Here is an 11,457-nt window from a genome sequence, read left to right as displayed (position 1 = left end):
TCAGAGGAGGTGGATGGAGCTTCTGAAAGATTATGATTTTGAATTGAATTATCATCCAGGAAAAGCGAACGTTGTGGCGGACGCTTTGAGTCGAAAGTCTTTATATGCAGCTTGGATGATGCTACGGGAGGAAGAGTTACTGAAGGCATTTCAAGGTTTGAATTTGGGAGTTAGAGAAGAATTTGGAATCCTGTGTTTGAGTCAGTTGCAGATTTCAAGTGATTTTAAATTAGAACTTCTGAAGGCTCATCGAGATAGTGAAGCGTTACATAAGGTATTACCAACAGTTGAACAGGGAAAACAGTGGAGAGTGTCAGAAGGTCAGGATGGTTTATGGAGGTTCAAGAACCGGATTATTGTGCCTAATGTTGGAGACCTGTGACAAAGTATCTTGAAGGAAGCTCATAATAGTGGGTTCTCAATTCATCCGGGGAGTACCAAAATGTATCAAGATCTGAAAGCGATGTTCTGGTGGCCAGGGATGAAGAATGATGTGGCATTACATGTATCTAAATGTTTAACGTGTCAGAAGGTTAAGATTGAGCATCAGAGACCATCAGGAACCCTTCAGCCTTTGGAGATTCCACAATAGAAATGGGAGAGTATCGCAATGGATTTTGTGATAGGTTTGCCTAAAACCCGATCTGGTTGTGACGCTATTTGGGTGGTTGTGGATCGACTAACAAAATCAGTTCACTTTCTTCCTATCCAAATAAGTTGCACAATGGAGGAATTGGCTCGAATGTATATTAAAGAGATTGTCAGGTTGCATGGCGTGCCTTCTACCATTATATCTGATAGGGATCCTCGCTTCACATCAAGATTATGGGGAGCTTTTCAGCGTGCATTTGGGACTCAGTTAAGCTTGAGTACTGCATATCACCCTCAGACAGATGGTCAATCAGAGAGAACTATTCAGACCTTGGAGAATATGCTAAGGGCTTGTGTTTTAGACCAGCCAGCGAGCTGGGATTGGTATATGCCATTAGTAGAGTTTGCTTATAATAATAGCTATCATGCGAGCATCGGAATGGCTCCATATGAGGCTCTGTATGTCAGGAAATGTCAGTCTCCGTTGTGTTGGTATGAAACTGGAGAAAGGAGTTTATTAGGGCCTGAGATGATAGCTGAAACTACTGAACAGATAAAGAAGATTCGTAGCCGAACGCTTATAGCCCAAAGCCGCCAAAAGAGCTATACTGACTAGAGGCGAAAGCCTTTGGAATTTGAAGAAGGAGAACATGTCTTTTTGAAAGTTACACTAACCACTGGAGTGGGAAGAGCTATTAAGACTAAGAAACTAAATCCCCGTTATATTGGACCGTTTGAGATCCTAAAGAGAATTGACCCAGTGGCTTATAGAATTGCCTTACCGCTGTATCTTTCAAATTTACATGATGTGTTTCATGTATCGCAGCTTCAGAAATATACTCCTGACGCAAGTCATGTTTTGGAACCAGAACCAATCCAAATAAGAGAAGATCTAACACTCCCAGTAATTCCGGTGAGAATTGATGATACTAATATTAAACGATTACGCGAAAAGGAAGAATCATTGGTAAAAGTAGCTTGGAGTCAAGCTGGTATCAAAGAACATACCTGGGAGCTTGAATCAGATATGCGGAAGGACTATCCACATCTCTTTTCAGGTAACTAGATTTGAATTTTGAGGGCAAAATTCTTTGTTAGGTGGGTAGAATGTAAACCCCGATTAAATTAGTAAATAATTAGTCAATAAATTAGTTTTTAATAAAGAAGATTAGAAATGTGAATATTATATTAAATTAGGGTAGAGCTCATCGAAATGAGAGTTTTGACACTAATTTCGAAGAAAACGGTCCAAAATTGGACCGAAAAGACCGAACCGGTTGAACCGAACCCGAACCGGGCTATCGGTCCAACCGGACCAGCCCATTAAAAAGTGCCACGGGCTCTTCTTTCCCTCATTTCCTCAACGACGCAGCTGAGCTCCAGGGAGAGGAAAGGAACGCCGAACCCTTACGGCAAAGTTCCAAATCCCGTAACTCCTCCGTTCGAGCTCCGATCGCCGCACCGTTTGCGGCCACGCATTCACCGCGTTGAGCTCTACATTTCTATTGGAACAATTTCATAGGTAACTCGTTATTTTATACTCAGCCTTCATTTCCCCCAATTTTTGAGTTTGTTGAATTTCTTTGATTTTTGATGTTTTAGGATCCAATTAGCTTGAGAGAAACGTTCACTCTTGCTTATGTGAAGCTTGGGTAAGGTGAGGATACGATAATTCTATTTTATTTTCATTGAATTTGAGCTTTGAGTATTAAATTGGATATATATGTGTTATGACTGTGTATTAGGTTGTGAATAAATAATTGGAGCTTGAAATTGTGAATACTGGAACTTGGAGGAAGCGGATTAGTTGAGTTTTGAGGGGCTGTCTTGGTTTTGAATAAATAGCTTTGGTCGTTACGTGAAAATCGGCCAATGTATGGTTTAGGTTTCTTGCATTTAATATATAATGTTCTGTGAAAACTTAGGCTAGATGACCATTGGATAAGTTGGAATGCAGGTGTATGTTAATGTTTAGTAATTTGTCGATGAATATATTTGGTTGAAGTTTATTGGATAATTAGTTTTTAATTGTGGATGGTGAATGTTGTTATGTTAATTTGGAGAGAATTATGGTTGAATGTTATTGTTGATGAACATGGTTAGTTTGGTGCTTGATTAACTAATGATTTGGTGAATTATTGATTTGAGGTATAATTATTGTGGAGGTTGTTGTGATAATGAGGTATTTTGTGTTAAAAGCCTAGGATTTGTGAACTATGATTCTTAGTTGGATTTTGGTTGTTGGATTTGAATATTGCATGAGTTTAATTGTTGATCTGAGGTAGATTTATTGTGGTGATTGTTATGATGATGAGGAAGGGTATGTTGAATTGAAAAGAATGCAGGTTTGGACCCGAAAAGGGTGGCAAAGTCCGAGTTTTAGAGGAGATGCTGCCGAAATTTTATAAAAATTAGAGATTTTATTTAGATGATTATTTAAAAGAGATTTAGATTTAAAGGTTATATGATTTGATTTTGAGTTATTAAGAAAATGAGTATGTTTTAAGTTTGAAGTTTGATTCTTAGAAAAGAATGAATTATGTTTTGAATTGGAACTATTGATGGACGGAATGGGAGGTGTGATAATGAAGGATAAGGATTGAATATGTTTAATATATGATGATGAATGAGATGCAATTGAGAATGATGTGGATGTTGATGAATTATAATTGAATTATTTATATGGCTTATGAATTTGAATAATCTGAGATACGAGATTCCCTGGATTAAGTGCCGTGGCTTGCCACCACGTGTACCAGGTTGAAAACTCGATACTCTGTTGACCCTACGACGTAAGTGTGACCGGGCACTATATAAATTCCCGGGAATGTTACCCCCATTGAGCAATATTGATTATTTGAGAAAAATCTATGCATAGACTCTTGGGGATGCACGTCGGGGGACAGTCTAAGGACAATTCAGACTTGTCGGGTTGGCTGGATAACCGACAGATGAGCCTCATTAGCCATAGGACAGGCATGCATCATATGCATATTACTTGAATTACTTGCTTGTGCTTTAATTGGGTGTGCCTATATGTACTTGCCATGTTAAATGTGTATTTGTTACCTGCAGTATTTGTAACTTTCTTGTGCTTGCCTTTATCTGTTTATCTGTCTGTGAAATGTATGATGGAGTTGGAGGTATAGAGGAATGGCAGAATGTGATTTAGATTTAAGGTTAAGTTAAGTTAGGTTTAAATATCCTTAGTAAACCACCTTTTATGGCTTCTGTTTAATACTTTAAGCTCTATAATATGAGTGTCGGCGTTCTAGGATTGCCTCTGGCATTTCCAGGACCTTATATATTATGTGTGTGGCACCTTTACCATACTGAGAACCTCCGGTTCTCATTCCATACTATGTTGTTATTTTTCAGATGCAGGTCGAGAGACATCTCGTTAGGCGTCTGGACTCTTGAAGCAGAGTGGTTACATGGCTATTTTGTTATGCTATGATGTATATATATATGTACTCGGTTTTCTCTCCGCATATCTTGTTCTTTTGATCCTCCTAGAGGTCTATGGAGAGGCAGGATTGTGTATATGTACTTTTGGGTTTTGGATATGTATGTATATATGTGTAAATATTCTCCAGCCAGTCTTGACTTCGCAGGCTGAATTAGGAGCTTGTTATTTTGTATCTTTGGCACTCTATTCCTACTTCTGTTATCTTATGTTTGATAGTTATGGTTGTCTTAGCACGCAAGTTAACTCGTTCCTTGAGCATTGCGCTTTTATCTCGCGATTTTTATTTCCCCTATTCTTCAAGGCTCCTAGCATATTATAATTCTTCTGCTATTATATGTACTCATTCTATTTTAGAGGTCGTAATATCACACCACCTCTGTTTTACGGCTTAAGCGTAAAGCTTAGTGTGGTAGGGTGTTACATCCAGCACAGTGGCCGCACAACTTTTTGTCCATTTCACCAATAACGCCGATTTTTCTTTCCACACGTACGCGTCGTTGACGCTTACGCGTGGATTGGCAAAAACGCAGGAGACGCGTACGCATGAGGCACGCGTACGCGTGGAGTGGCCTGTGCGCCAGGCACCCCTCTCGCGTCGTTCCATCCCAACTCTCTATAATTTTTTATAATAGAGTGAAGTTCGCATTGACGCGTACGCGTGGGTCACGCGTACGCGTTTTTACACCTTTTTTTTAAATAAACTAATAGTCTACCAAAATAAATCAAAATATTATTAAACCAATAAAACCACAACTTAAACTAAATAATTCTAACTAAAAATAAAAATTCAATTTATTACCAACACAAATAAAAGATAAAATTGGATGAGTTTACCATGGTGGGGTGTCTTCCACCTAGCACTTTTAGTTAAAGTCCTTAAGTTGGACATTTGGTGAGCTCATTGTCATGGTGGCTTGTGCTTGAACTCATCTTTAAACTTTCACCAACGCTTGGACTTCCAGTAAGTTTCAACATTCCCAAGTGAATTCGCCAAGCCTTGATGACGTTCTCTACAAGATTTGAGCTCCCAAAGTTGATCCTCTTGTATGCCCGGATCCCAAATCTTATTTCTACACCCGTCTTCAAGTGGATCATCATGATTCCATCCGGGTGGTTTAGCCTTGGAATTCTCATTTAAACACCCAAACATCCTCCTAGACCCAATCAATTGAGAATTATACCAACCTTTGCAATTTGGCTTTGAGCTTCCAACCATAACGAACCTAGGATGGTGTTGTCAACCGCTAACCATCTCCCTTTTACTCTTAAAATCACAAATAGCTCTAAGTTGTCCATCCATTTCAAGCAGACCATATTCAAGTGGGAAGGTAGAGTTTAAGGATAAGAATTTTACCCACTTGAATATTGTGTTGGATGGTAATGGCTTGGGGAGAGGTTTCTCCAGTGGCAGCCTTGCCAATGTATGCTTCAATCTCTTGGGCTCCTCTTTGATGATCTCCCCCTCTTGACAAGCTTCTGTAACATTAACCTCTTCCTCTAGTTCAATGGGAGAGGGTTCAATTGTAGGTAAAAACTCGTTAATTATTGAACCCATCTTATGATTAACCTCCTCAAAGTCTGCAACCATGATATGTCTTGGAGGTTGTACACCCTCCTCAACATCAAATTCAAACATTTTGGAAGGAGGCTCTATGACTTGAGGTTCTCATGGAGGTTCCGTATCTCCTAGATCTTCAACCACTTCCTCTTCTTCGATAATTTCGGCTTTCTCCACTTGCTCTAGTACAAAATCCAACTCCTCCTCGATGACCTCCACCTCTTGACAACTTTCTTCAAGAGTCTCTCCTACTTCCACCTTTTGGGCCTTCTCTTGCTTCTCTTGAAGTATGTATGCGTGAACCCAATCCATTACGTCCCTAAGACGATCCTTTCTCTCTTGTTCCATGTCAATAGCATAATTTAGATCATGTTGCTCTTGGATTGATGGACATGGGTGAAAAGAAAGAGCACTAGAGCTTGAGGGTTGAGTATTAGGAGTGAAGGATGGATCCATACGAGATATAAGAGCTTGGAGAGTAGAAGTAAGACCAGTGAAAGTAGAGATGAGTGTGGTTTGAAGCTCCTGTTGCCCTCGATGAATAACACTCAAGGTATCATCTATGGGAGCTTGGGGTGGATAGGAGGGTTCATCTGTTGGGAGAAAAGCTTCATAATACGGAGGTAGTTCTTCTTGATAAGGGTATGGAGATGGTGTATATTGAGGTGGTAGTTCTGGGTATGGTTCATATGGTTCGTATAGTGGTTGGTGTGGTGGATAAGGGTTAGGGTCATATGGAGGTGAATGGTGGAAAGGGGCTTGTGAGTGTGGTGGTTCAAAGCTATGTTAAGGAGGTGGTTCATAAGCATATGGTGGGGCTTGTTGGTAACTAAAAGGGGGTCCACTATATCCATCGTCTTGGTACGCACCCTGGAATGGCTCTTGACCATAGTAATTTGGTGGAGGTTGGTTTTCACGAAAAGGTCCACCATAACCATTGTCTTGGGATGCATCGTAGAATGGTCGTTGCCCATGGCACATTGGAGGAGGTTGTTGCCGAAAGGGTTGATCAAATTCTTGTGGCTCCTCCCATCTTTGATTGTTCCAACATTGATGCATGTTCTCATTATAGCTTCCATTCCCTACAACATAATTTGAACTAAACTCATAGCCAAATGGGTGAGAATTCATAGTAACAAAAGAAAGTAAAAATGAAAACTAATAAGAAAATAATGAGAATAAACTCCTAAAACTAGAGACAACTAACAAAGAAATGAAAAAGCAAAATTATTCACAATATTCACAATAACCAATAATAAGGCACACGTTTGCAATTTTCCGGCAACGACGCCAAAAATTGACGGGCAAAAAATTGCCGATTAAGAATTTATGATAAGAACAGCGTTGCAAGTACAGTTCTTAACCGATGAAAATTATGCTTATCAATTTAGAAAGAGTTGTCACAATTTAAGAATAAAATACTGGGAGTAGAGTTCCCAGGTCGTCTCCTAGTATTTTATTCTTAAATTGTGACAACTCTTTCTAAATTGATAAGGAGTTTTCATCGGTTAAGAACTGTACTTGCAATGATGTTCTTATCATAAATTCTTAATCGGCAATTTTCCGCCCGTCAATTTTTGGCGCCGTTGCCGGAGAATTGCACACGTGTGCCTTATTATTGGTTATTGTGAATATTGTGAATAATTTTGCTTTTTCGTTTCTTTGTTAGTTGTCTCTAGTTTTAGGAGTTTATTCTCATTATTTTCTTATTAGTTTTCGTTTTTACTTTCTTTTTTTACTATGAATTCTCACCCCTTTGGCTATGAGTTTAGTTCAAATTATGTTGTAGGGAATGGAAGCTATAATGAGAACATGCATCAAGGTTCGAACAATCAAAGATGGGAGGAGCCACAAGGATTTGATCAACCCTTTCGGCAACAACCTCCTCCAATGTGCCATGGGCAACGGCGCCATTTTGATGAATGGATTTTTGTATGGTTTAGAATTCCTCAATGAATTCTCATTGCTAGTATAGTTTCTAAACTAACAAATAATCTTTTCATACAAAATTTTGTTTTTCACTAAAGCAAACCCAATAAAATAAACCGAAGTATTTAAACCTCGGGTCGTCTCTCAAGGAATTGTAGAGAAGTGTAGTTTATTATTGGTTGTGGAAAATTATCTTTTGGGGTTTTTTTGAAAGGTTGAACAAGGAATGTAAATGAGGAGAAAATAAACTAATAATTAAGAAAGCTCTTGGCAAGGTATGAGAATTAGAAGTCCTATCCTAGCTATCCTTATCAATTGTTACATCAATTGTCCATTGCTCCCACTTAGTTAACCTCTAACTATGAAGGAAAGTTAAGTGGATGAATCAGTTTGATTTCTCATGTCCTAGTCAACTCCTAAGGAAAGACTAGCTTTTAAGGGATCCAAATAAACTAGCAACTTTCAATTATAAATCAACAAAGGAGTTTGATAACTCAAGAGTCTCCAATTACTCAACTAAAGCCAAGAGGAGAGAAATCTACACTAAAATCCAATCAAGCATTCTATCAAACACTTGGAAGGCATAACATAAAAGCATAAAAATTAATAAGAGACAATAAAACCTAAGCAACCAATTGCAAGGAATCAATAATAACAAATGAGAAAAGAAGTAATAAACATGAAAGACCTCAAATTGCATTAAAAGGGAAATCAAATCTATCATGAGAATTCATAAACTAAAATAGCAACATAAAAAGATCAACAAGAGAAATACATAAACTAAAGTACTAGAACAACTAAGAGTAGAAGAAAACTAAATTGTAATAAGATAAAATTCAGAATTTGAGAAGGAATAAAACTAAAAAACCTAAAACCTAGAGAGAGGAGAGAGCCTCTCTCTCTAGAAAACTACATCTAAAACCTAAAATTATGTGAATGAAAGTTGTGTGAATGAATGAATGATTGATTCCCCCATTCTGCAGCTTCTATTCTGTGTTTTTGGGCTTGGAACTGGGCCAAAAACAGCCCAGAAATCGCCCCCAACGAATTCTGATACGTACAGCACGTGGCTTTGTCATGCGTACGTGTCGATTGAACTTTCGCAAGGTCATGCGTACGCGTGATCCACGCGTGCGTGTTGCCTAACAGCATGGCAACTATGGCAAATTGTATATCATTTCGAAGTCCCAGATGTTAGCTTTCCAACGCAACTGGAACCGCCTCATTCGGACCTCTGTAGCTCAAGTTATGATCAATTTAGTACGAAGAGGTCAGGCTTGACAGCTTAGTAATTCCTTCAATTTCTTGTTTTCCTTCCACTTTTGCATGCTTTCTTTCCATCCTCTAGGTCGTTCTTGTCCTATAAACCCTAAAATCACTTAACACACACATCAAGGCATCGAATGGTAATAAGAGAGGATTAATAATTAGCAATTTTAAGGCCAAAGAAGCATGTTTTTAATCAAAGCACAAAATTAGGAAGGAAAATATAAAACGTGCAATTTATATGCATAAGTGTGAGAATAATGGATAAAATCCACTCAATTTAGCATAAAATGTACCACGAAATAGTGGTGCATTAGCATGTTATTCATCGACCCAAGCGAGAGAATTCAAAATCCAAAGATAGATGAAGGGGAGCTCCGAGAGAAAGCAAGGAATTCAAAAAGTCATTGGATCGAGCATGGTTTATGGTTTCCTTGGAATGGGGAAAATTAGAGATTTTGCAAGGTGGGAATTTGGGGATCAAAGAGAAGGTGCATGAAGGCAAGGTCAATTTGGAATGAAATCGGAAATGGAAAAGAAAAGGGTTGGATTAGGTTTGAATTTTCAGGAAAGAAAAAAAAGAAGGCGATGATGATGGGGGTAAGGCTTTGCAACGTTTGAATCTTTCTTCTGAAGACTAAACGGCAATGTTTCAAGGCTAGAAGAGCCTTGTACCAAAACTGCATCGTTTTGATTGTTTGCCACGTTGGAAGTTAACGACGTTTGCCAGTTCAGCGAAGGAGATGACGGAAGGACGAACGTGACTAGGTAGGGTATCTTTGGGGGACGAATTCGATTAATTTTATCTTTCGACAACGAAAATGGAGATCGGGATATCTTTCAGGGACGATTTTGACTATTAACTCAAATTATTGGAGATTGTACCTTGAGCGGTGGACGAAGGAAATCAGCCGCGAATGTGAAGCACGCGCCACCACGCCAGAGAGGTTAGTGGAGTCAACGAGACTTTTATGTAATGTAAGATATTTGGACGTGAAATTTTTGTTTTTGCCTAAAACTCGAGCTACTTTGAAAATGCTATCACTTATGAGTTATGATTTTAGCCAATAAAATTTAGCTAAATAATATTACACCATCTATTATTTATCATTAAAATCAAATTTTTTGTCTCAATATAGATTATCTCTCTTTCTAACCCAATGCTCTCCTAGGGCTTGAAATAGTATAGTGCAACCCTCTGTTCTGTTGTGACCCAATCGCCTCAGTGCAGCTCATACTCGGTTAGATTATATTCACCTACAAATAATACAAAATAATGTCAACCTCAAATGAGAAACTAACAACACAAACCAATAAAATAATACAAGATGAAGAAGAACCCCTTATCATTTTCAATAACAATGATGTGGAAGAAAGAGTACAAAGATGTGCAAATAGCATGGTGGGAAGACTACTATCAAACAAAAATGTCAAATGTTCTTAGATACAGCTAGCTATGCAAAATATATGGAGGAATCCAGAAGGTATAAAAATAGTGGACCTGAAACCAAAGATATACCAAATATTCCTACAAAATGAAGCAGACCTAGAAAGAGTAATGCAAAGAATCCCATGGTTATTCAGGAACTCTTGGGTACTCCTAAAAAGGTGAAACAAAGGAGAAGAGCTAGCAGAAAAAGTGCTAGACAATGCAGAGATAAAGATGCAGCTTTGGAACCTTTCTGAACATTGCAAAACGAAGAAATTGTGAGCAAAAATAGACTCTGCAGCGGGTGAAGTAAAAGAGTGCGAAGTATATGAGAATACCTGGGACCAAACCAGATTTCTCAAGGCAACAATCTAACTGAACATCAACAAACCTATTATGAGAGGCATTATCATTAGCAACAAGAAAAATGAGCTAATATGAGTAAACTTCAGATATGAGAAATTTCCAAACTTCTGCTATTATTGTGGACTAATAAGGCATGAAGAAGGTAACTACCAAAAAGCTATTAAAGATGGAAAAAAAGTAGCTGCATATTCAAAGAATTGGGAACATGACTAAAGGCTGATAGTGCAGATTCAAAGAATTGAGAACATGGCTAAAGGCTGATAGTGTGGGAATGATAGTGAAAATGATAAAAGATGAAAGAAAAAAAGGAAAGGGAGAAAAAAAGGGATGAGAGAAAAGACGAGATCCAAAAAGAACATATAAAAAAATGCTAGAAAAATTGAAGCAACTAACAATGGGTGAGATGCCAAAACAAGGAAGGAGAAAAGAGAGAGTAGAGAAAGAAGCAACCCTCATGATTGAAGTAACCCCAAGGGGAGTTCGAAAGAAAGGAACAAATGAAGGGGAGGTCCAGAAGTCAAGAATAGAAAAAATGATACTGTAGTATCAACAAAGAACTAATTAAAGAGTAATGAAGCAAAAAAGGGCAGGGGGAGACAACAAGGGAAATGTGGCTAAAGAAAAAATGATTGTAGACCGAAAATAATATGAATACCTTGAGGTGCTAGTGGATATCACAAATGTGATGAAAGAAACAACAAAAACAGCAGAAAAAGCATGGAAGAGACAAACGAGGCTAGCAACTGCCAAAAACAAAAAATGAAAAAGAAAATGTGAAAATGAGATAGCAAAAGAGGAAGGCAGATGAGACAATGGGGATGAAAATTGTTTAGCTAAAACTGAAGATAC

Source organism: Arachis hypogaea, chromosome 13 (assembly GCF_003086295.3).
Source record: "Arachis hypogaea cultivar Tifrunner chromosome 13, arahy.Tifrunner.gnm2.J5K5, whole genome shotgun sequence".
NCBI lineage: Eukaryota > Viridiplantae > Streptophyta > Magnoliopsida > Fabales > Fabaceae > Arachis > Arachis hypogaea.
Note: the sequence above shows the minus strand (reverse complement) of the source record.